The sequence below is a fragment of the Cervus canadensis genome, chromosome 4 (genome assembly GCF_019320065.1).
Source record: "Cervus canadensis isolate Bull #8, Minnesota chromosome 4, ASM1932006v1, whole genome shotgun sequence".
NCBI classification, from domain to species: Eukaryota; Metazoa; Chordata; class Mammalia; order Artiodactyla; family Cervidae; genus Cervus; species Cervus canadensis.
The window spans coordinates 53,722,784-53,745,334 of record NC_057389.1 but is presented as its reverse complement, the minus strand read 5'-3'; the positions used below and the strand labels follow the sequence as shown (position 1 = coordinate 53,745,334).

At 38.1% G+C, this 22,551-nt stretch overlaps 1 long non-coding RNA gene across 1 annotated transcript; it reads right to left on the bottom strand.

The window, feature by feature from the left end:
* Window positions 1-3,077: 3,077 nt before the first annotated feature.
* Window positions 3,078-19,468, bottom strand: LOC122439205. Its single transcript, XR_006268826.1, has 3 exons — window positions 19,292-19,468; window positions 14,469-14,470; window positions 3,078-3,088 (listed from the first exon to the last, which is right to left on the bottom strand). It is a non-coding gene; the product is annotated as an uncharacterized LOC122439205 (long non-coding RNA).
* Window positions 19,469-22,551: the final 3,083 nt, after the last annotated feature.

Genomic DNA, 22,551 nt, shown 5'->3' with positions numbered 1-22,551 from the left:
TAGATAATATACATGCTGTTCTCTCGAAACATCCCACCCTCGCCTTCTCCCACAGAGTCCAAAAGTCTGTTCTGTACATCTGTGTCTCTTTTTCTGTTTTGCATATAGGGTTATCATTACCATCTTTCTAAATTCCATATATATGTGTTAGTATGCTGTAATGATCTTTATCTTTCTGGCTTACTTCACTCTGTATAATGGGCTCCAGTTTCATCCATCTCATTAGAACTGATTCAAATGAATTCTTTTTAATGGCTGAGTAATATTCCATGGTGTATATGTACCACAGCTTCCTTATCCATTCATCTGCTGATGGGCATCTAGGTTGCTTCCATGTCCTGGCTATTATAAATAGTGCTGCGATGAACATTGGGGTGCACATGTCTCTTTCAGATCTGGTTTCCTCAGTGTGTATGCCCAAGAGTGGTATTGCTGGGTCATATGGCAGTTCTATTTCCAGTTTTTTAAGAAATCTCCACACTGTTTTCCATAGTGGCTGTACTAGTTTGCATTCCCACCAACAGTGTAAGTCTATAAGTTTTAAGTATACATACTGGCCTGCCTCTATGAACCTTGCCCCACTGCCTGACTGTTAGACTATAAAGTGTCTTTGTTCAGCTCACAGGGAGAAATTCTGACCCTGCCCACTTGTAAATGGCTGCAGAAAAGAAGAAATCAACACATTCCCTCCCTGAGGCTGGCCAAGACAGATGGTATTCTGCAAGAATTATGGCCTTTTTACTTTACTTCCTCACCTCCTTCCCCTCTCTTTTCTATAAAAGAAACTGGCATCCAGACCCTGATAAGAGGTACTCTAGGATACTAGTCTACCATCTTTGTGAATGTCGGGCTTTCTGAATTAAGTCATTATTCCTTGCCTCAACACCTCATCTCTCTATTATTGGTCTGTCATGTGGCAAGCAGACTGAGCTTGGATTCGGTAACAATTAGAATTCCTGAGCTTCTAATCAGCATTCCTAAACAGTTTTTAAAAAATATATGGGTTGCCATCTGTTAGCACTTTGCTATTTACATTTAATGGTTTATCTAATTTATCTCTGAAAACAAGAAACAGAATTTGGATCTAGTCCCTCCATTGCTGAGTTCATGATAATTATCACTTGTCTACTGTCCTTCCATTAAAGTGAAGTCGCTCAGTCATGTCTGACTCTTTGTGACCCCATGGACTGCAGCCCACCAGGCTCCTCCGTCCATGGAATTTCCCAGGCAAGAATACTGGAGTGGGTGGCCGTTTCCTTCTCCAGGGGATCTTCCCGACCCAGGGATCGAACCTGGGTCTCCCACATTGCAGGTAGATGCTTTAACCCCTGAGCCACCAGGGAAGCCCAATTAGGACTCCAAAAATAGTTTTCAGATTTGCTCAGGATGCCCTCAGAGGTTCAAAGAAGATACTTCATAGATTGCATAAACAATGGTTTATTTTTAGCTTCTGCCAAAATTTAAGTTGCCTGAGGACCCCATTCATTTTTGTTCATTTTAAATACTGAGGCTCCATCTTAGATTTCACTTAAAAAAAAAAAAAGAATAAACACAGAACAAGATACTACACCACAATTTAAGTGAATGTCTTTCATCCTTCTCCCATGCTGACTTTGCCTACAGGGCTCTTAACTCTCCAACTAAAGCTGAATGCTTCCTTTTATATATTTTCTGTTTATCTTGTATCCAGGTATTTGAGGCATAATTAAGAATATTTCCTCAAGTCTGGCTTCCTTTCCTGAATGACTCAACGGTCTTAAAGGAACCAGAAAACATACCTTTAAAGAATGACTAGACAAGAAAATATTTGTCAAGTAGAGAATTAAGTAATTCTGCCAGGAAATAGGGTATCCTTCTTATGCCTTTTAGTATACATATGTTTTGCATGTTCACTCTGAAAAGCTGGGCAAATCTCTTCTTTTTCTCTAAGACCTCAATGGTAAAACAGGTATAACACTAACCTTTCAGATGCTGTGACATTGAATAGGATAAAATATGTCATGATATAAATTTGCAAGAAATGTATTTTTCTGTGCAAGAAATATATTTTTTTAGATCAACTTAAATCTTCTCCAGGAGTCCACCCAGCAGGCTGGTGTGAAATTCAAGTACAGCCACCTCTAGAGATCTGCCTTCTTTCCTCTCATCATCCTACACCTGTCAAAGCATCAAAGACTCCTCCAGAATTTCACCCACTCTGGGTGCCAAGAAGACATTCACTACAGGTCTGGTGGCTCTGCTCTCTCTTGGCACTCTTGGGGCACAGATTCTCAAAAACAAAATATTCTGACACTTGTTACAATGTTAAGGCAGGAATGTTGTGATATATGTAGGAACTACTGCAATGGGGTTTTGCAGTAGAGGAGAGAGATTGAGCTCATCTCCAAATATGACAAAGTGGGGATTATAGCCAAGGAACAGAGAAGGGGGAAGGGGTTGGTGGATGGAAATTACTAGGACAGAGGTTGATGTATGTGAAAGTGGCTCATTCGTGTCTGACTCTTTCTGACCCCATGGACTATAGCCCACCAGGCTCCTTCGTCCATGGGATTCTCCAGGCAAGAACACTGGACTGGATGACCATTTCCTTCTCTGGGGGATCTTTCTGACCCAGGGATCAAACCCTAGTCTCCTGCATTGCCGGCAAATTCTTTACCATCTGAGCTACCAGGGAGGCCCAAGACAGAAGGTAATTCTTGCTAAACTGACCTAGCTGGATTCTTACTGAAGGCTGGCCAGGGTGCTTAGATATTACCAGAGGGATGATGATGATGGATGAATTGAGGCAGATATTGAAGGTTATCAGAATCTCAAAAGTGGGAGATCCTGGCCAAATTGCCATAGCAGTATTCTTGCTAAAATTGGACTCTATAAGGACAGAGACAGTAGCCCAACTTTGGGCCTAGTCAAGCAGAAGGTTCAGAGGAGCCTGACTAAAATGTGGTCTAGGAGAGTCTATGACAGGATTGCCACAGAGAATTAGAGTCCTGTAGATGGAGGTTTACCTTCCCATGTGTATTCAGAAGCCAGCTCCTGAGACCACCTTCACAAGATGGGGGGGGGGGGGCGGTATATGCGGCGCACAGTACTGAACTCGGGCCTAGACCCTCCCCCAGCGTGGAGGTGGGGAGAGTGGAGGGCAGCCAGTATCATCCTTAAAGCTGAACTGTTAATCAGAACCAAGGAGGGCCATTCTTGCTTCTGGCCCTGCCATAAACTTACCGTGTGTAAAGAGAACACGAACTTGACTAGAACTGGAGGAAGAGCGGTAAAATTATACACAGCAAAATGCACAACAGTACCACAATAAAATCCTGTGCCCCATATGTACGAGATCTAGTTCTGGACTCATCCCACAGCAGGAGCTCAAGAAGGGGCCCGATTTTCACTCTGCTTGGGTAGTCAATCTCCCTGGTAACTAATTTTCAAAACTCTGTTTTGTTTGGTACATTATAGCAACACAGACTCTCTTCTAAGGAGAGCTTGTAGAGAAATCTCACTGGCGAGAAAGAAAGAATAAAAGGACAGAGTTTCTGCCCTGGTGACCCGCCCTGCTCCCTCCTTTCAAGAAGCCCTAGGCACATGTAGGAGCCGGCACCCTCAGTCAGGACTGCTGCATTTCTCCAATGCATATTACCATATAGAATATCCAGAAAACAACACTTCATAAACGTCTGCCATCGTATTTCACTGGATTTAAGATGAATCAATTTCAAACTGACAAATATACTAAAGCAAATATACTAAGTCACTGATTATGAAACACAATGTTTTTCAGCTCTGTTAAAATTTGAAAAAGATACATGCTTTAGAATGGTGGAAATTCAGTCCTGAGATGACTTTTTAAGCAGTAAAGGAAAACACAATCCAAAGCAAGTACTTAAGGAACATTGCTTAAATTTTTCTGTTTTAATTGACAATCCTGTCTACGCTTTGATGATCAAATGACATCTTTTTGTTTTTATAACTGAGTAGAAGAGGGATAAAGTATGGAGTGCAAAGAGTACATTAGATTGCAGAAAATCTGAAATATTAATTTGATATAAGTAGATGGTCCATTTAAACTGTTAACTCGTACAATTCAAGATAAAAACAATGAAATTATTTGATTAAATTCTTCATAATATATCTAATAAAACACAGATAACTACTCAAATACAACTCTAGAAAGTAACCATACATTGTTCATTTAATACCTTAAGGGAAACTAGGTACATTTGAAGAGCAAAATAGCTTCAGAACAGATATTATAAAAGCCTCCTTTTTGTGAATTAATTTTGAAAACTGTAACACTGCTGTATGCAAAGTCCTGATAAACACAGCCTTAAAATTATAAAATTACTTTTCACTATGTTTTTATACTATTATGCTTTACATTATGTTTAATTTTCATGACCTGAAATCATAACATTTCTTTTTTCTTTAGAGTCAAATTTAGGGACTATGAAAACAGCAGAGGGAGAAGAATAAATGTTAGGGCCAACGGCTTCTCCCTGAGACTCCACTACAGGCAGGAATTGCCACAAATAAAGGATAGGTGTTCACAGGGCACAGAGAAATCACAAAAACATAATAAATGCCCACTACTGAGCAAGACCCAACATTCTGACTCTCTAGCTATACCATGGGGACCTACAGGCTGATAAAGGCACTGCATAGGTCCTTCTGAAGCTCTTAGAAGCTTGAAGGGGTCATTGGCCCATCCTTTAAAGAAGCATGTAATTATCCTTCTGTAGAAGGCTTTGACATAAGCTACAAATAGTCTCATGAGTTGAGGGAAAAGACTCAAAACCTTTGATGCCCTTCTCTCTCTGTTCCAGATTATGTTTCTCTGGGTTCAAGGACAACTGTAATACATCAGATACCAGATGGTTAAGCCTTTTTTACAATTTTTTTTTCCTCTGTCGTGCACTGTATATTTCAATTTTCTTACCTTAATTTTCCTCTTGAAATTTATTTTCCACATCTAATTTTATATCTTGTTTCATGATATATATTTTCTTCGGGATATCTCAAATCTTTCTGGAGTAAAAAGTTGCTATGGAATAAACAAACAAATTAGGTAACTGATTCAGCTCAAAACTCCCTTTCTTGAACATAGCTTGAAACTTTCATGCATACTAATAAAGTGCAGAAGTTTATAGTATCTCAGATGTCTACCAACGGATGATATGATTATTCTCACCATAATTCAGGGGTGATGTATTTATCAAACTCAAAAATTTAATCTTCCTCAGTTGGGAAGGCGGTGACACTAACTGCCAATTATGGAACAATCACACCAGGCACTGTGTTAAGTACTTCAGGGAGATTACCTTGTTTAAACTTCACAGCAATCCTAAGAAGTAGGTACTAGGAATACACCTACTTTGTTAAGGATGCTGACCAAGGCTCAAAGCAGTGAAGTAACTTCATAGATTCAGATATATTAAGTGGCAGCATGGTGCTTAGCCAATTTCAATAACTGACACTCACACCAGAACCACCATGATGAGATGGCCAATGTGACGGGGAGGAGGAGGAAGAATCAGGGCCCGTGGCCCTTCTGTACATCTGAGCAAGTCTCCTCAGCTACACGAGAACTTTGCACAGAGTGCTGAGACAGTCTGTGACACAGAGCTCTCCTGGTTGTTCTTTGTGGTGATAACACTGCTTTAAGCAGTAAAGGGACAGATATACTTCGATGCTTCAACAGGAATGTGAAAGGAAATCAGAAATCCTCATCCAGGGACTTCCCTGGTAGTCCAGTGGTCAAGAATCTGCCTGCCAATGCAGCCGACACAGGTTTGATCCTTGGTCTGGGAAGACCCCACATACCCCAGGGCAACTAAGCCCGTGCACCGCAGCTGCTCAGCCCACACACCTGAGAGCCTGTGCTCCCCAACGAGAAGCCACTGCAATGAGAAGCCCGTGCACTGCCACTAGAGAAAACCCCACTTACTGCAACTACAGAAATGGAGACCCAACACAGCCAAAAATAAAACAAATAAATAATCTTTTAAAGGATTCTTATTAAAAAAAAAAAAAAAGAAGCAGAAGAAATCCTCATCTAGAAGGCATCATGCCTAACACTGTCCCAAACATGAGCAGGATGACCATACACCACACCTCTGCCCAGGCAAGGAGCCTAGAAAACATCAAGGCTGAGTCAGCAACTCTGTGCCTTCCTCCTTACAACCTAAACTTTGACCTCTCACATGGCTATGTATTTCCAACAATTATTTTTCCATTCCACAATTGAGTGTTAATTTAGGTGTCTGAACTGTGGAGATCAAAGAGACCCCAAGATCATCAAGCCCAGGCTCTTTATTTTGAAAACTCACTTAGCAAACAGTACTTTTAGAGCACTCAGTATTCTACGGTGCTTCTGGCTTGTGACAGTGTACCTAGATTCTACCGTGCACTCCAATGTTTTGTATATGTGTTGATGTGCATTTAAGTTTTTGGAATTTTATCTGTGGGAAATATTTGAGACCAAGGTTGAGGTTAATTTCTCTAGATATGACTTCCATCTGCTTCTTCCTAGCAACTGAATATTCTTCCTACCTAGGACCATTTTAAACAAACTTCTTGGCCTGAGGTTTTAGAGGGATACAAATACACTGATTTCTAGCCCCAAATCTGTTTGAGGTCAGGGTTATTATTATAAATCCTCAAAAGAGATCATCAACAATTTATCCTCCCCAACCCAAAGCCAAGACTATCTTGGTTTGTGGGTTTTTGTCTTTGCTAATTCATCCACCAAGGTCAACACTTTTCAGGGCAGGGGGGGGTCTCTGTTTTATGAGAGTGACTCCCCACCTTGTGTAAGGTCTAGGCTTTGCCTTCTGCCTCCTACGTAAAGTCAACTAAAACCAAAGCTCTAGGCACTAGAAATTAGTGAATATCCTCAGGAGGTATTCCAACCATCTGCCTGGTTATACGTCCAGAACTGTACTTTCCATCAATTTGGCTTTTCCTTATTTTCTAATGAACCAGCTATGAATTTTTCAAATGTTCTTATGTTTCATTTAGCATTTTTATGAATTGTACCTGGACATTGATTTGGAGGAAATCTAGTCCGTCAAAACATAGGAAACATTTATACAGCATACTGTGTTTTAAAATTCAAGTTTTCTTACTGTCATTGAAAAGATAGTTTGTTATACTCATAGAATCCAAAAGGAAGGGGCATCACACCACAGGGGGGAAGTGATAGGGCTGCTCAGGAAGCAGAGTCCTGTGTCAAGAGCCTTTACTGTGGTTTCTTCAGTAAGTAATTGGTGAGACTAGAACAGGCTAGTTTGAATAATTCAGCGTGCTCTGGAGTGGAAGGAGTATGCCGAGTTGTTTGGGAGTCAGACCCTGGGATGATTAAATTAGGGAAATAGGGGCTTGGAGTACAACAGCTCAATAAAGTTGGTGGTTGGAAGTATAGGCTCAGGATTGGTTGGTTTGCATATGAAAGGCACATTCATAGGAAAGTTATTTGCTGTCTGTAAGAATTAGCTAACTCTGGGAGAGGCATTCCATCCAGGTTCAGGGTTAGCAAGGCTCCAAGATGTCAAAAGCATCAAAAATATAGGATACAAAGACATGAAAAATAAGGTTAATAAAAATGCACTGATAAACAGGTATCATTTTTTTTAACTAGTTATCTATATTCATTTCCATTTCATCTTCTGGAGATTCCCTGAGAAACTGCACTTCATCTATGTACAATTCAATTTATTGAATATTATTTGAGTGTAGATTCTAACTCCGTCGGAATCTTGAGCTACAATTTTAAGAAACTATTAGCATTGGGACTGTAAAACACTTATGAATCAAATTCACTGCATAATTTCAAATATCTTAGTTAATTGCTTTCTTAGATGTTCATTTTTTCCTCATTAATCTCTCCTGTTCCCTCTCACTATTCTTAAAAGATTCAAATTTAAAATTAAAAAATAAAGTCACAATTAAGACTAATAACATATGGTCTTTGCTGGGAATTTATTTGTAGATATAGGTGATTGTAACTTCAAAAAATTCTTGTAGTGGAAAAATCAACTTCCTCCTTGGTTTTCTACTTCAATCAAATGACAACTGCTTTTGATTATGAAATTGAGGAAGTTACCTAACATATTCCAGTCACATGTCAGATTTCCCTTCAATTGTGTTTCTCCCCAGCAATGTTTCAGAAAAGCATGTCTAGATTTGATCCATGCTTAGGATAAACGCAGTCTCTCCTACAGTTCCATTGATTTAGAAAAGCACTGTGCCAAATTCTCTGACAACACTTAAGCAATCCAAATTTATATGTGGTCTAAGTGTGAGTCCTATTTGAGAAAGGATTCCACAGAAAGGATGGAGACAATGTTTGTGAATAATAAATATATATATAGAGAGGTGTACCTTTAGAAGTGACAAATCAAGACCATCATTCCCATGTTTGCTCAAGGGCTCATTTCCATTAGGATGGGATTCAGCACAAATACTGCTGATGCAATAGGTGAAGTATTCTCTTTTCCTGCAGTGACTCAGCATCTCTTTGAAGTTAAAAACATTAATGTGGGTAAGGGTAGTGCTGAATTTCATGTATGTAATAAATTCTTAGTACTCGAGGCTTTAAATCATTTGTATCTGATAAGAGAAGTCAGCCCCTTTTCCATCTGCAAATGAGTATTTCCCAACAAGAACAAATAAGCCTCCCAGATTTCATCATTTTGTTTAGGATTTTCTATGCTGTGCAAATGAAATGACAATCTATAAACAAAAATATCTGCAGACAATGTGATCAGTGTGGTGACTCAAGGACTAAAGAGCAGATAAAACCAAGGAGAGTCTTGGAATGCAGGAAAAGAAAAACCAGACCCTTACCGCCCTTCTCTCCCTCACGTTGTAACTATTAATGGATTTCAGCTCCTCTTCAGCAGTGTAACCTGTCTCCCCTCCTACCCAACACAGGGAGAAGGTATTTGCCTTACTCTTCCCCCACCCAGTGTATGTGCCTCATCCAATCAGTAAACGACCCATAAGACCCCTATCCCACTCCTTGTACCCTGAGTATAACAGTGGACTAAAGACCCCTGTTCAATGCCGGTTCTCCCTTGAGCTGGCCCACTGTTCTAACAGCGTCTCCCATTCTAATAAGCTTTATTTCCCTCTCATTCTGCCTCATGTCTGGAAATTCTTTTCCAAGCTGCACCAGGGCCATGACAATCAACAAAGGTTTAATTTCCAAAATAAACAAACAGCTCATACAATTCAACAAACAATCCAATCAAAAAAATGGGCAGAAGACTTAAATAGACATTTCTCCAAAGAAAACACACAGATGGCCAATAGGCACATGAAAAGATGCTAAACATCAGTGATTATTCAGTTCAGTTCAGTTCAGTCGCTCAGTCGTGTCCGACTCTTTGTGACCCCATGAACCACAGCACACCAGGGCTCCCTGTCCATCACCAACTCCCGGAGTCCACCCAAACCCATGTCCATCGAGTCAGTGATGCCATCCAACCATCTCATCCTCTGTCATCCCCTTCTCCTCCTGAAATGCAAATTAAAACCACAGTGAAGTATCTTCTCACACTAGTCAGAATGGCCATCATCAAAAAGTCTACTAACAATAAAATGCTAAAGAGGGTGTGCAGAACAGGGAATTCTCCCACAATGTTGGTGGAAAAGTGAACTGGTACAGCCACTATAGAAGGGCTTCTCAGGAGACTTGATGGTGAAGCATCTACCTGCCAATGCAGGTTCGATCCCTGGGTCGGGAAGATCCCCTGGAGTAGGAAATGACAAGCTACTCCAGTATTCTTGCCTGGAAAATCCCATGGACAGAGAAGCCTGGAGAGCTACTGTCCATGGGGTCACAAGGAGTTGGACACGACTTAAGTGGCTAAGCATACACACATACAGCCACTACAGAAAACAATATGAAAGTTTCTTTAAAAACTAAAATCAGAGTTACCACATGATCCAGCAATCCTACTCCCAGGCATGTATCCAGAAAAGATGAAAAGATACATCCACCTCAATATTCATAGCAGCACTATTTACAATAGCTAAGGCAAACAAGCAACCTAAGTGTCCACTGGATAAAGAAGATGTGGTGTTTATGTGTGTGTGTGTGTGTGTATATATATATATATATATACTGCAATATTACTCAACCACAAAAAAGAATGAAATAAGGCCTTTTTCTGCAGCAATATGGATGGGCCTATAGATTATCATACTAAGTGAAGTAAGTCACAGAAAGACAAATTCCACAGGATGTGGAATCTAAAAAATGATACAAACTAGCTTATTATAAAACAGAAACTGACTCACAGGCATAGAAAACAAACTTATGGTAACCAGAGGAGGAGGAAGGGAAGTTTGGGATTAGCAGATACATACTACTATATAGAAAATAAACAACAAGGACCTCCTGTATAGCACAGAGAACTATATTTGATATTTTCTCAAAAAAAAAAAAAAAAAGGAAAAGAATCTGAAAAAGAATCTATCTCTGTATCTTTATATAACTGGATCTCTTTTCTGTACACCAGAAATTAATACAACATTGTAAACCAACTATATTTCGGTTAAAAAGATGCTTTACAAAATAATCTTCTATTCTTTAGGAATATAGTCTTCTCCTCTTTCTCTGTATAAGGCAAAACAGAAAAATGCGTGTTTGGAACAGCTCTATCTGCTCTCTGATAGTTTTACTGCTTCCACCCTGTGACAAAGGAAAGCCTTCAGCTAAATGACCTCATAGACCAGATACTCACGGAAGGCTATTCAGATACATACAGTTGAAATATCTCCTGAACTAAAGTCAAGGAATATTTTCTTATTTTCTCCATCCAGTAATGACAAGCAAGCTCCCTGATCCAGGAAGATTCCACATGCCAGGGATCAACTAAGCCGGTGAGCCACAACTACTGAATGTGCTCCCTAGAGCCTATGCTCTGCAACAAGAGAAGCCACCACAATATGTAGTCTCTGATCTCTACAACTAAAGAAAGTGCTCACACAGCCAAAAATAAATAAGCAAAAAATTTTTAAAAATCTCCCTAATTGTGATGGTTTCACGCTTTTATTAACAACACCTCAAAGTATAAAAAATATCAAAATGACAGTAGAGTATTTTGGTATACTCTGTATATTGTAAACACATGGATATTCACTTAGGAATTTTCTTATTTCATATATTCAAAATCCATAATATAAAGAGTAAGTAAAGGTAAACATTCACCATATTGCAAACATACAAAAATATAAATACATTAAAAAACAATAAATTAAAGCAAATCTGTATAAAGTTAAATAAAAACATATTATTAAAAAAATTACAAGGAAAATAAAGCCTTATTCAAAAATAACCCAAATAATAAAGATAAACCAACACAATATAAACCAATGAACACTGAGAATGGAATATATCTGATTTTTTAGAATGCAATCTTAAAGTGTTATAATTGTTAACACAAATTTGTTCCAGTTTCTGGAAAAGTTTTAGAATTCTAGTTGACAAAAGCTGAGAGGAAAGATATAACTCTAAATGTTTTCCTTTGACTCTTTTCCCTTTAACTACTCCCTCTATTGTTTTATTATTTTGAGAACATATTAATCTTTTTTTCAAGAACTGTAATTTAAATGATGGTAAACAATACTTGTTTTAAAGAAAGCATTATTGGTTTCTTTCCATCTAGTTTCATCATATATAGATTGAGATTCCAGTGTAGATTAAATTCCCTGTATCAGTTTTAGTATTTTCAATTTATTTTCCACTGTTCAGGAACTCTTTGAGCTAGAAAAAGAACTATTCTTTCAATAGAAGCTTTGCTTTTATTCCTCTTCTTGAGGATTTTGAAGATACTGAAGAACATTTCCTAAAGAGTTGCATCTTTATTTGATTTGAAATTTTAATGCAGTTTGTTACTCTCCAGGAATAATTTAAGACAGAAATAATTCAGATTTTAGATTTAAAATAATTACATTGGATTCCCTCCTCCAAATACTGATATCTCAATACTTGAGAGAAACACTGCTTACCAGAATATCAGAACACCAAAAACTTGTGTGACAATATACTTAAAGAAAAACTGACCACTAATTTCAGTGAAATATATATTTATATACGGTTACTTTATCAATAGCATTCAGTCATCACTGAATGTGGCTGTAAAATTTCTACTCTTGATTCAGATCAAGGGTAGAAATTAAGAAATTTATATTTCTTATTTTTGTTTAGACTTTTTATAATAACTTTAATCAAGGGATTCTTTTTTTCTTCCAGTTTTATTGAGATATTAATTGACATACACCACTGTACAAGTTTAAGGTACACAGCATAATGATTTGATTTATATAAATCATGAAATATTATCAAAATAACTTCAGTGGACATCTATAATCTCATGTACACACAAAATTAAATAGAAAAAAAACTGGTTTTTTATGATGAGAATCTGAAAGATTTACTCTCTTAACAACTTTTATATATAACACATATCAGTGTCAATTATATTTGTCATGCTGAACATTATATCCCTAGTACTTGTTAATCTTACAACTGGAAGTTTGTACCTTTTCTCTGCCTTCATCCAATTTACCCTCCCCCAATTCCTGCCTCTGGTAACCATAAATCTAATCCCTTTTATTTTTATGAGTTGTATATTTTTGAAGTATTAGTTACCTACAACACTATTACATAGGTAGTTCCTGCTATACAACATAGTGATTTGATATTTCTATACATTTCAAATGATTGATCATAAGTTTAGTTATGTCACCATACTAAGATATTACATAGCTATTGACTTTATTTCCCACACTATACATTTCATACCTACAACTCATTTATTTTGTAACAAAGTTTTTATCTCTTAATCTCTCTCATCTCTGTCTCTCCTCCCCTCACCCACTTTTCCTATGGCAACCACCTGTCTGTTCTCTGTATCTGTAACTCTCTTTCTGTTTTGTTATGTTTATTCATTTGTTCTCTCAGAATTCACATATAAGTGGAATCATACAGTATTTGTCTTACTTTGATTTATTTCACTTACTATAATATCCTCTAAGTCCATTCATTTTATCACAAATTGCAAGATTTCATTCTTTTAATGGCTGAGTAATATTCTACTGTGTACACATGTATGTATAAATACACCACATCTTCTTTATCCATTCACCTATCTATGAACTTTTATGGATACACAGGCTGTTTCCATATCTTGGCTGTGGTAAACAATGCTGCAATGAACATAGGGGTGCATATATCTTTTCTAATTAGTGTTTTCATTTTCTTCAGATAAATACCCAGGAGTGGAATCATTGGATGATATGGTAGGGTTTTTTTTTTTTTGCTAGACCATACTGCATGGCATGTGGAATCTTAATTCCTTGACCAAAGATGGAACCCATGCCCCCTGCAGTGGAAGCACAGTCTTAATCAGTAGACTGCCAGGGATGACCCATGGTAGCTTTACTTTTATTTCTTTGATGAATCTCTGTACTATTTTCCATAGTGACTGCATCAAATAATATTTCCAAAAGGGCATGAAAGTTTCTTTTTCTCTACATCCTTGCAGATACTTGATATTTATTGCCTTTTTGAGGACAGTCATTTTAACAGGTGTAAGGTGATATCTTATTGTGGTTTTGATTTGCATTTCCATGATGATTAATGATGCTGAGCATCTTTTCATGTGCCCGCTGACCATATGTAATGTCTTATTGTGAAATATATCTGTTCAGTTCCACTGTCCCTTTTTTATTTGCAAGGTTGCATTTTAGGTGTTGAGTTATATGAGTTCTTTGTATATTTTGGGTATTAATTCATCAGATATATTATAATATCATCTTCTAGTCAGTAGGCAGCCTTTTTGTTTTGTTGGTAGATTGCTTCACTGTACAAAACTTTTTTAGTTTGACACAGCTTCACTTGCTTATTTTTGCTTTTGTTTCCCTTATCTGAGGATATATATATATATATATAATTTTATTTATATATTTAAATATATATATGTAAAGATTACTAAGTTCATTACTAAGTCAAAGAGCTTATCACCTATGTTTTCTAGAAGTTTTATGGTTTCAGCTCTTTACATTTAAGTCTTTAACCCATTTCTGATTTATTTTTGTACAAGGTATGAGAAATTAGTCCAGTCTGATTCTTTTGCATATAGCTGTCCAGTTTTTATCAACACTATTTATTGAAGAGGCTGTGTTTCCCCATTGTATATTCTTGCCTTCTATATTATAGATAGATGAATTGCCCATTTAAGTGTGGGTTCATTTCTGGGCTATTCTCTTCCATTGATCTATGTGTCTGTTTTTGTGCCAGTATCATACTGCTTTGATTAGTGTAGCTTTGTAATATAGTTTGAAATCAGGGATCATGATACTTCAAGCTCTATGATGATTTTTTAAGACTGTTTTGGCTATTTGGGATCTTTTGAGTCTCCATTAAAAAATTAGAATTATTTGCTCCAGTTCTATGGGAACACGTCTTTAGTATTCTGGTAGGGATTGCACTAAATATTGCTTTGGGCAGTATGGTCATATTAAAAATATTGTTTCAACCATATTGAGTATATACTGTGTTCAACCATGAACACAGTATATCTTTCCATTCATTTGTATTGCCTTCAGTGTCTTTCCTCAGCTTCTTGTAGTTTTCCAAGTATGAGTTGCTAACCTCCTTGATTAGATTTATATATAGGCATTTTATCTTTTGATGCAATTATAAATGGGATTTTCTTAATTTCTTTTATCTGATAATTTTTGTTGTATATAGTGTATAGAAGCATTACAGATTTCTGTATATTAATTCTGCAACTTTGCCAAGTTCATTGATGAGTTCTAGTAGTTTTTTTTTTCTTTTTTTGTAGCATTATGAGGATTTTTAAATGTATAGTATTATGTAATGTGCTAACAGTGACAGTTCTACTTCTTCCTTTCCAATTTGGATTTATTTTATTTTTCTTGTCTGATTGCTGTGGCTAGGTCTTATACTACTATGCTGAATAACTGATGAGAATAAGCATCCTTATCATGTTTCTGATCTTAGAGCAAATGCTTCCAGCTCTTAGCCATAGAGCATGATCTTGGCTATGAGTTTGTCATATATGGCCTGCATATGTTGAGGTATGTTTCCTCTATACCCATTCTGTTGAGAGTTTTTATCATAAATGAATGTTGAATTTTGTCAAAAGCCTTTTCTGGGTCTACAGAGATGATTATAACCTCTGCACAAGAGATCCTTTATATTGATAATCTTTCTGAGTTGTATTCTATTTTGTGAGAGATATTCTAGATAAAGCCAGACAATATAACCTCAAGCTAATCAAACTAAACTGTGAAAACTGAAAGCCAATGCACTGAGGGTGTTATGTGTTCCTAAACTTCATATGTTGAAGCTCTAACAACCAATGTACTAATATTTAAAGGTAGAAATTTGAGAGCTCATTAAGTTTAGATTTGGTCATGGGTGGGGCCCCATAATGGAATTGGTGTCCCTTTAAGAAGAGGGAGAGATACCAGAGCTCTCTCTCTTTCCATCATGTGAGGATATAGTGAGAAGGCAGCTATCTGGAAGCCAGTAAGAGGACCTTCACTAGAATTTAACCATGCTGACACTCTGACATCAGAATTCCAATCTACAGAACTGTAAGAAATCAATTCCTGTTGTGTAAGCCACCTACTCTAAGGTATTCAGTTACAGAAGCCTGTGTTGACTAATTCAGAGGGTATCAGTCAACTTCTTCATGGGTCAAAAATCAGCCTCTTCTTTTTAGATTCCTTGAACATCGTAAGTGATAACCCCTGTAAAAGAGAAAGAATGAACCTACTGAAAAGGATAGGTGATAGACAGAGCATAGGGACCTAGATCTGGAAAGAGGTAAGGAATCATGTAGATGGGGTAGGGTGGCATGGGAGCTGGGAACACTAAGGTGGGTTAAATGAGGAAGGTGGGCTCATACTTTAAAGCATTTCAGGCACTCCTACTAGGGCAATTAACTATACTTTGTATATACAAAGGGCTAGCGCCCAGCATAGCATTGGCATTAATCAAATTAATTAATTAATTAATAGCATTAATCAAATGTTATTAAATTTAATTAAATGAAAAGAGTTGGAACCATTACATGACTAATTTAAGGCCTCAGGCTAGGTACTTTCAACAGACAGCCAACATTTGGTGGGGGCTCAAAGGTGCCTGCAGAGGTGGTGGTGCTGCCCCAGTTCAGAGGATTGAAAGCTCCTTATTATTTGAGGGGCAGTGGAGGAGAAAGAAAAGCTAGAAATGTCTCCACTGAGGAGTCAGACTGTAAAATGGAACTTAAGAGTTAGAAATTTTCTTGTGTCTTTTTCTTTGAAAAAAATCTCAATTTTTTAATTATAAAGACAAATGAATTACAGTAAATTTAGAAAAATGCTTTCCAAAAAAGAAAAATGAAGAAAAGTAACAAAAAAAATTGTTCATAATCTCACCAAACAGAGATGACCATAGCGCAGAGTTAACATCTTGGTGAATATATACTCAGTCTTTTCCATGTGTGTGTGAAGAAAAGAATTAGAGATACAATAAACACCCACAAAATTCATTCTTCACTACCTCTACCCCAAGAAGAGGGTAAATTCTAATTTCAGTCTTTTGATAGATAAGTATCATCATGTTTAGTATTGTTGTTCAATTACTAAGTCATGTCCAACTCTTTGCAATCACATGGACTGGAGTACACCAGGCTCTTCTATCCTCCACTATCTCCCAATACTCAAATACATGTTCACTGAGTCAGTGATGCTATATAACCATCTCATTCTCTGCCACTCCCTTCTCCTTTTGCCTTCAATCTTTCCCAGCATCAGGGTCTTTTCCAATAAGTCAGCTCTTTGCATCAGGTGAGAAAAGTATTAAAGTTTCAGCTTCAGCATCAGTCCTTCTTAAGAAAATTTAAGGTTTATTTCCTTAGGATTGACTAGTTTGGTCTCCCTGCAGGCCAAGGGACTCTTAAGTCTTCTCTAGCACCACAATTCAATACCATTAATTCTTTGTAGCTCAGTCGTCTTAATGGTACAACTTTCCCATCTGTACATGAGTACTGGAAAAACAATAGCTTTGACTATATGGACCTTTGTTGGCAAAGTGATGTCTCTGCTTTTTATTATTAATGTGCTGCCTACGTTTGTCATAGCTTTCCTTCCAAGGAGCAAGCATCTTTTAATTTCATGGTTGCAGTCACTGTCCACAGTGATTTTGGAGCTCAAGAAAATAAAATCTGTCTGCTTCCACTTTTCCCCCTTCTATTTCCCATGAAGTCATGGGACCGGATGCCATGATCTTAGTTTTATAATGCTGAGTTTCAAGCAAGCTTTTTCACTCTCTTTCACTCTCATCAGCAGGCTCTTTAGTTTCTTTTCATTTTCTGCCTTTAGAGTGGTATCATCTGCATATATGAAGTTGTTGATATTTCTCCTGGCAATCTTGATTCCAGCTTGTGATTCACCCAGTCTGGCATTTCCCAACATGTACTCTGCATAGAAGTTAAAGAAGTATGGTGATAATATACAGCCTTTTCATACCTCTTTTCCAATTGTGAAGCGGTCAGTTGTTCCATGTTCAGTTCTAACTGTTGTTTCTTGACCTACATACAGGTTTCTCAGGAACAGGTAAGGTGGTCTGGTATTCCCATCTCTTTTAAGAATTTTTCACAGGTTTTTGTCAGCCACATAGTCAAAGGCTTTAACACAGTCAATGAAGCAGAGGTAGATGTTTTTCTGGAACTTCCTTGCTTTCTCCATGATCCAATGAATGCTGACAATTTGATCTCTGGTTCTTCTGCCTCTTCAAAACCCAGCTTGGACATCTAGAAGTTCTCAGTTCACGTACTGCTGAAGCCTAGCTTGAAGGATTTTGAGCAAAACCTTGCTAGCAGGAGAAATGAGCACAATTGTTCTGTAGTTTGAACATTCTTTGGCATTGCCCTTCTTTGGGATTGGAATGAAAACTGACCATTTCCAGGTTTGTGGCCACTGCTGAGTTTTTCAAATTTACTGATATATTGAGTGCTACTGAGTGCAGCACTTTAACATCATCTTTTAGGATTTGAAATAGCTGGGAAACAATTGAGTGACTGACAACAGTGGGATTTTGTCACTTCCACTAGCTTTGTTCACAACAATGCTTCCTAAGGTTCACTTAACTCTTCACACTCCAAGATATCCAGCTCTAGGTAAGTGAACATACAATCATGGTTACGTGGGTCATTAAGACCTTTTTTGTATAGTTCTGTGTATTCTTACCACATCTTAATCTCTTCTGCTTCTCTGAGGTCCTTACCATTTCATCCCATCCTTGTAATAAATGTTCCTCAATATCTCCAATTTTCTTGAAGCGATCACTAGTTTTAGTCTTTCTATTGTCTTCCTCTATTTCTTTGCATTGTTCATTTAATAAGGTCTTCTTATCTCTCCTTGTTGTCCTTTGGAATACTACATTCAGTTGGGTATATCTTTCCCTTTCTCCCCTGCCTTTCACTTCTCTTTTTTCTTCAGCTATTTGTAAAGCCTCCTCAGACAACCACTTTGCCTTCTTGAATTCCTTTTTCTTGGGGATGGTTTTGGTCACTGCCTCCTGTAGAAAGTTACGAACCTCTGTCCATCATTCTTCAGACACTTTGTCTACCAGATCTAGTCCCTAAACCTATTTATCACCTTCTCTATATAATCATAAGTGATTTGATTTAGGTCATATCTGAATGGCCTACTGGATTTTCTTACTTTCTTCCACTTAAGCCTGAATTTTGCAGTGAAGAGCCAATTATCTGAGTCACAGTCAGCTACAGTTCTTGTTTTTACTGACTGTATATAGCTTCTCCTTCTTTGTCTGCAAATAACATAAATAATCTGATTTCAGTATTGAACATCTGATGATGTTTATGTGTAGAGTCATCTCTTGGGTTGTTCTCTTGACCAAATTCTGTTAGCCTTTACGATGCTTCATTTTGTGCTCCAAGACCAAACTTGACTGTTTTCCTGGCTATCTCCTGACTTCCTATTTTTGTATTCCAATCTCTATGATGAAAAGGACATCTTTTTGGTGTTAGTTCTAGAAAGTGTTGTAGGTATTTACAGAACTGGTCAACTTCAGCTTCTTTGGCATCAGTGGTTGGGGTATAAACTTGGATTACCGAGATGTTGAATGGTCTGTCTTGGAAAGGAACAAAGATCATTCTGTTGTTTTTGAGACTGCCCCAAAGTACTGCATTTTGAAATCTTTTGTTGACTATGAGGGCTACTCCATTTCTTCTAAGAGATTCTTGCCCACAGATATAATGGTCATCTGAATTAAATTCACCCATTTCTGTCCACTGTCTTTAGTTTACTGATTTCTAAGGTATCCATGTTCAATGTTGCCATCTCCTGCTTGACCATGTTCAATTTACCTTGATTCATGGACCTAACATTCTAGGTTCCTATGCAATATTGTTCTTTACAGCCTCAGACTTTATTTTTACCACCAAACACATCTACACTGAGTGCCATTTCCACATTGGCCCAGCCACTTCATTTTTCTGGAGCTGTTAATAATTGTCCTCTGCTATAGTAGCATACTGGACACCTTCCAACCTTACCTTCCAGTGTCATATCTTTCTGCCTTTTCATACTGTCCCTGGGGTTCTCCAGGCAAGAATACTGGAGTGGGTTGGCATTTCCTCCTGTTTTGTCAAAACTCTTCACTATGACCTGTCTGTTTGGGTGGCCCTGCATGGCATAGATCATATAGTCTCATGGAGTTACCCAAGCTCCTTTGCCACAATAAGCCTGTGATCCATGAAGGCTCCGGGCATGTGTCTCAGGCTTAGCCAATCAGGGTACTGCAACCTCTGACACACAATGATGAGTTCAGGAAAGGGCATGTGACTCAAGCACCATCAATCAAAGTTCAGAGACCTAAAGAGAGATTTTCATCTCCTGTTCTGAATTGAAAGCTGGAAGACTGTTGTGAGTATGGAGCTATTTATTAATAATCTTTTCCTCACTACAAAGAGAGAGTATTCAGAAAATAAAGCCAAGCAGGGTCTAACTGAGCTGAGAGAGGCAGAGAGAGCGACAGAACTCTGATGATACTATTTGAGCTCCTGGGAGCAACCATGCTTGGCTTCCCAGTTCATCAGTAAATAAATTGCTTTTTTTCTTCTCTTGTACATAAGCCAGTTTAGGGTGGTACTTGGTAAACATACTTCATAATACAAAATAAACTCAGAGGGAAAAAATAAAAATTGATAAACTGATTCAAAAGTACTGAAGGAAGATTTGATCTAAACAAGAAGTACTGTTATTCTGTCCTATAATGGGTACCAGAATCCAATGAAAAGGAACCTAATATTTTCACAATTTAATCCTCTATGAATGAGAACTTTAGGACTCAGAAGCATGCTATCTTGGCTGAGGGAACATAGCAAATAAGAGGAGAGGACAAGCAGTGGCATTTTTCATCAGATAAGGAGAAATTACCTACTCTGCCAACATATCTCACTAAGCAAATATGGGGAAACAAGAAGAGAATAAAATGAGGATGTAGGTTATAGAATTAATAATTCATTAGTTATCACAGGATTCATTTTCATTCAACATTGAGAAATAAATTCTCACAATCTTTCCCCACAACACCCCAAATTCTATTCAAGTTAGAATCTCTTTTATTTTTTCCTCTAAGCCAGGAAAATGCCTGATCTATACCAGAAATATTTGATGCCCACTAAAAAGTAGCAGAGCTCCTATCCTGCTAGGAAGATTGGACTTCCTGCAGTTCTTGCCGTCAGTTCAGTTCAGTTCAGTCGCTCAGTCGTGTCCAACTCTTTGCGACCCCATGAATCGCAGCACGCCAGGCCGCCCTGTCCATCACCAACTCCCGGAGTTTACTCAATCTCATGTCCATCGAGTCAGTGATGCCATCCAGCCATCTCATCCTCTGTTGTCCCCTCCTCCTCCTGCCCCCAATCCCTCCCAGCATCAGGGTCTTTTTCAACAAGTCAACTCTTTGCATCAGGTAGCCAAAGTATTGGAGCTGCAGCTTCAACATCAGTCCTTCCAAAAAACACCCAGGACTTGTCTCCTTTAGGATGGACTGGTTGGATCTCCTTGCAGTCCAAGGGACTCTCAAGAGTCTTCTCCAACACCACAGTTCAAAAGTATCAATTTTTTGGCACTCAGCTTTCTTCACAGTCCAACTATCACATCCATACATGACCACTGAAAAAACCATAGCCTTGACTAGATAGACCTTTGTTGGCCAAGTATGTCTCTGCTTTTTAATATGCTACCTAAGTTGGTCATAACTTTCCTTCCAAGGAGTAAGCGTCTTTTAATTTCATGGCTGCAGTCACCATCTGCAGTGATTTTGGAGCCCAAAAAAATAAAGTCTGACACTGTTTCCACTGTCTCCCCATCTATTTCCCATGAGGTGATGGGACCAGATGCCATGATCTTAGTTTTCTGAATGTTAAGCTTTAAGCCAACTTTTTCACTCTCCTCTTTCACTTTCATCAAGAGGCTTTTTAGTTCCTCTTCACTCTCTGCCAAAAGGGTGGTGTCATTTGCATATCTGAGGTGATTGATATTTCTCCTGGCAATCTTGATTCCAGCTTGTGCTTCTTCCAGCCCAGCATTCCTCATGATGTACTCTGCATAAAAGTTAAATAAGCAGGGTGACAACATACAGCCTTGACGTACTCCTTTTCCTATTTGGAACCAGTCTGTTTTTCCATGTCCAGTTCTAACTGTTGCTTCCTGACCTGCATACAGGTTTCTCAAGAGGCAGGTCAGGCAGTCTGGTAATCCCATTATTTTTCAATTTTCCACAGTTTATTGTGATCCACACAGTCGAAGGCTTCGGCGTAGTCAGTAGAGCAGAAATAGATGTTTTCCTGGAACTCTCTTGCTGTTTTGATGACCCAGCGGATATTGGCAATTTGATCTCTAGTTCCTCTGCCTTTTCTGAAATCAGCTTGAACATCTGGAAGTTGTCAGTTCACGAATTGCTGAAGCCTGGCTTGGAGAATTTTGAGCATTACTTTACTAGCGTGTGAGATGAGTGCAATTGTGCAGTAGTTTGAGCATTCTTTGGGATTGCCTTTCTTAGGGATTGGAATGAAAACTGACCTTTTCCAGTCCTGTGGCCACTGCTGAGTTTTCCAAATTTGCTGGCATATCGAGTGCAACACTTTCACAGCATCATCTTTCAGGATTTGAAATAGCTCAACTGAAATTCCATCACCTCCACTAGCTTTGTTCATAGTGATGCTTTCTAAGGCCCACTTGACTTCACATTCCAGGATGTCTGGCTCTAGGTGAGTGACCACACCACTGTGATTATCTGGGTCATGAAGATCTATTTTGTACAGTTCTTCTGTGTATTCTTGCCACCTCTTCTTAATATCTTCCACTTCTGTTAGGTCCATACAATTTCTGTCCTTTATTGAGCCCATTTTTGCATGAAATGTTCCCTTGGTATCTCTAATTTTCTTGAAGAGATCTCTAGTCCTTCCCATTCTGTTGTTTTCCTCTATTTCTTTGCTTTGATCG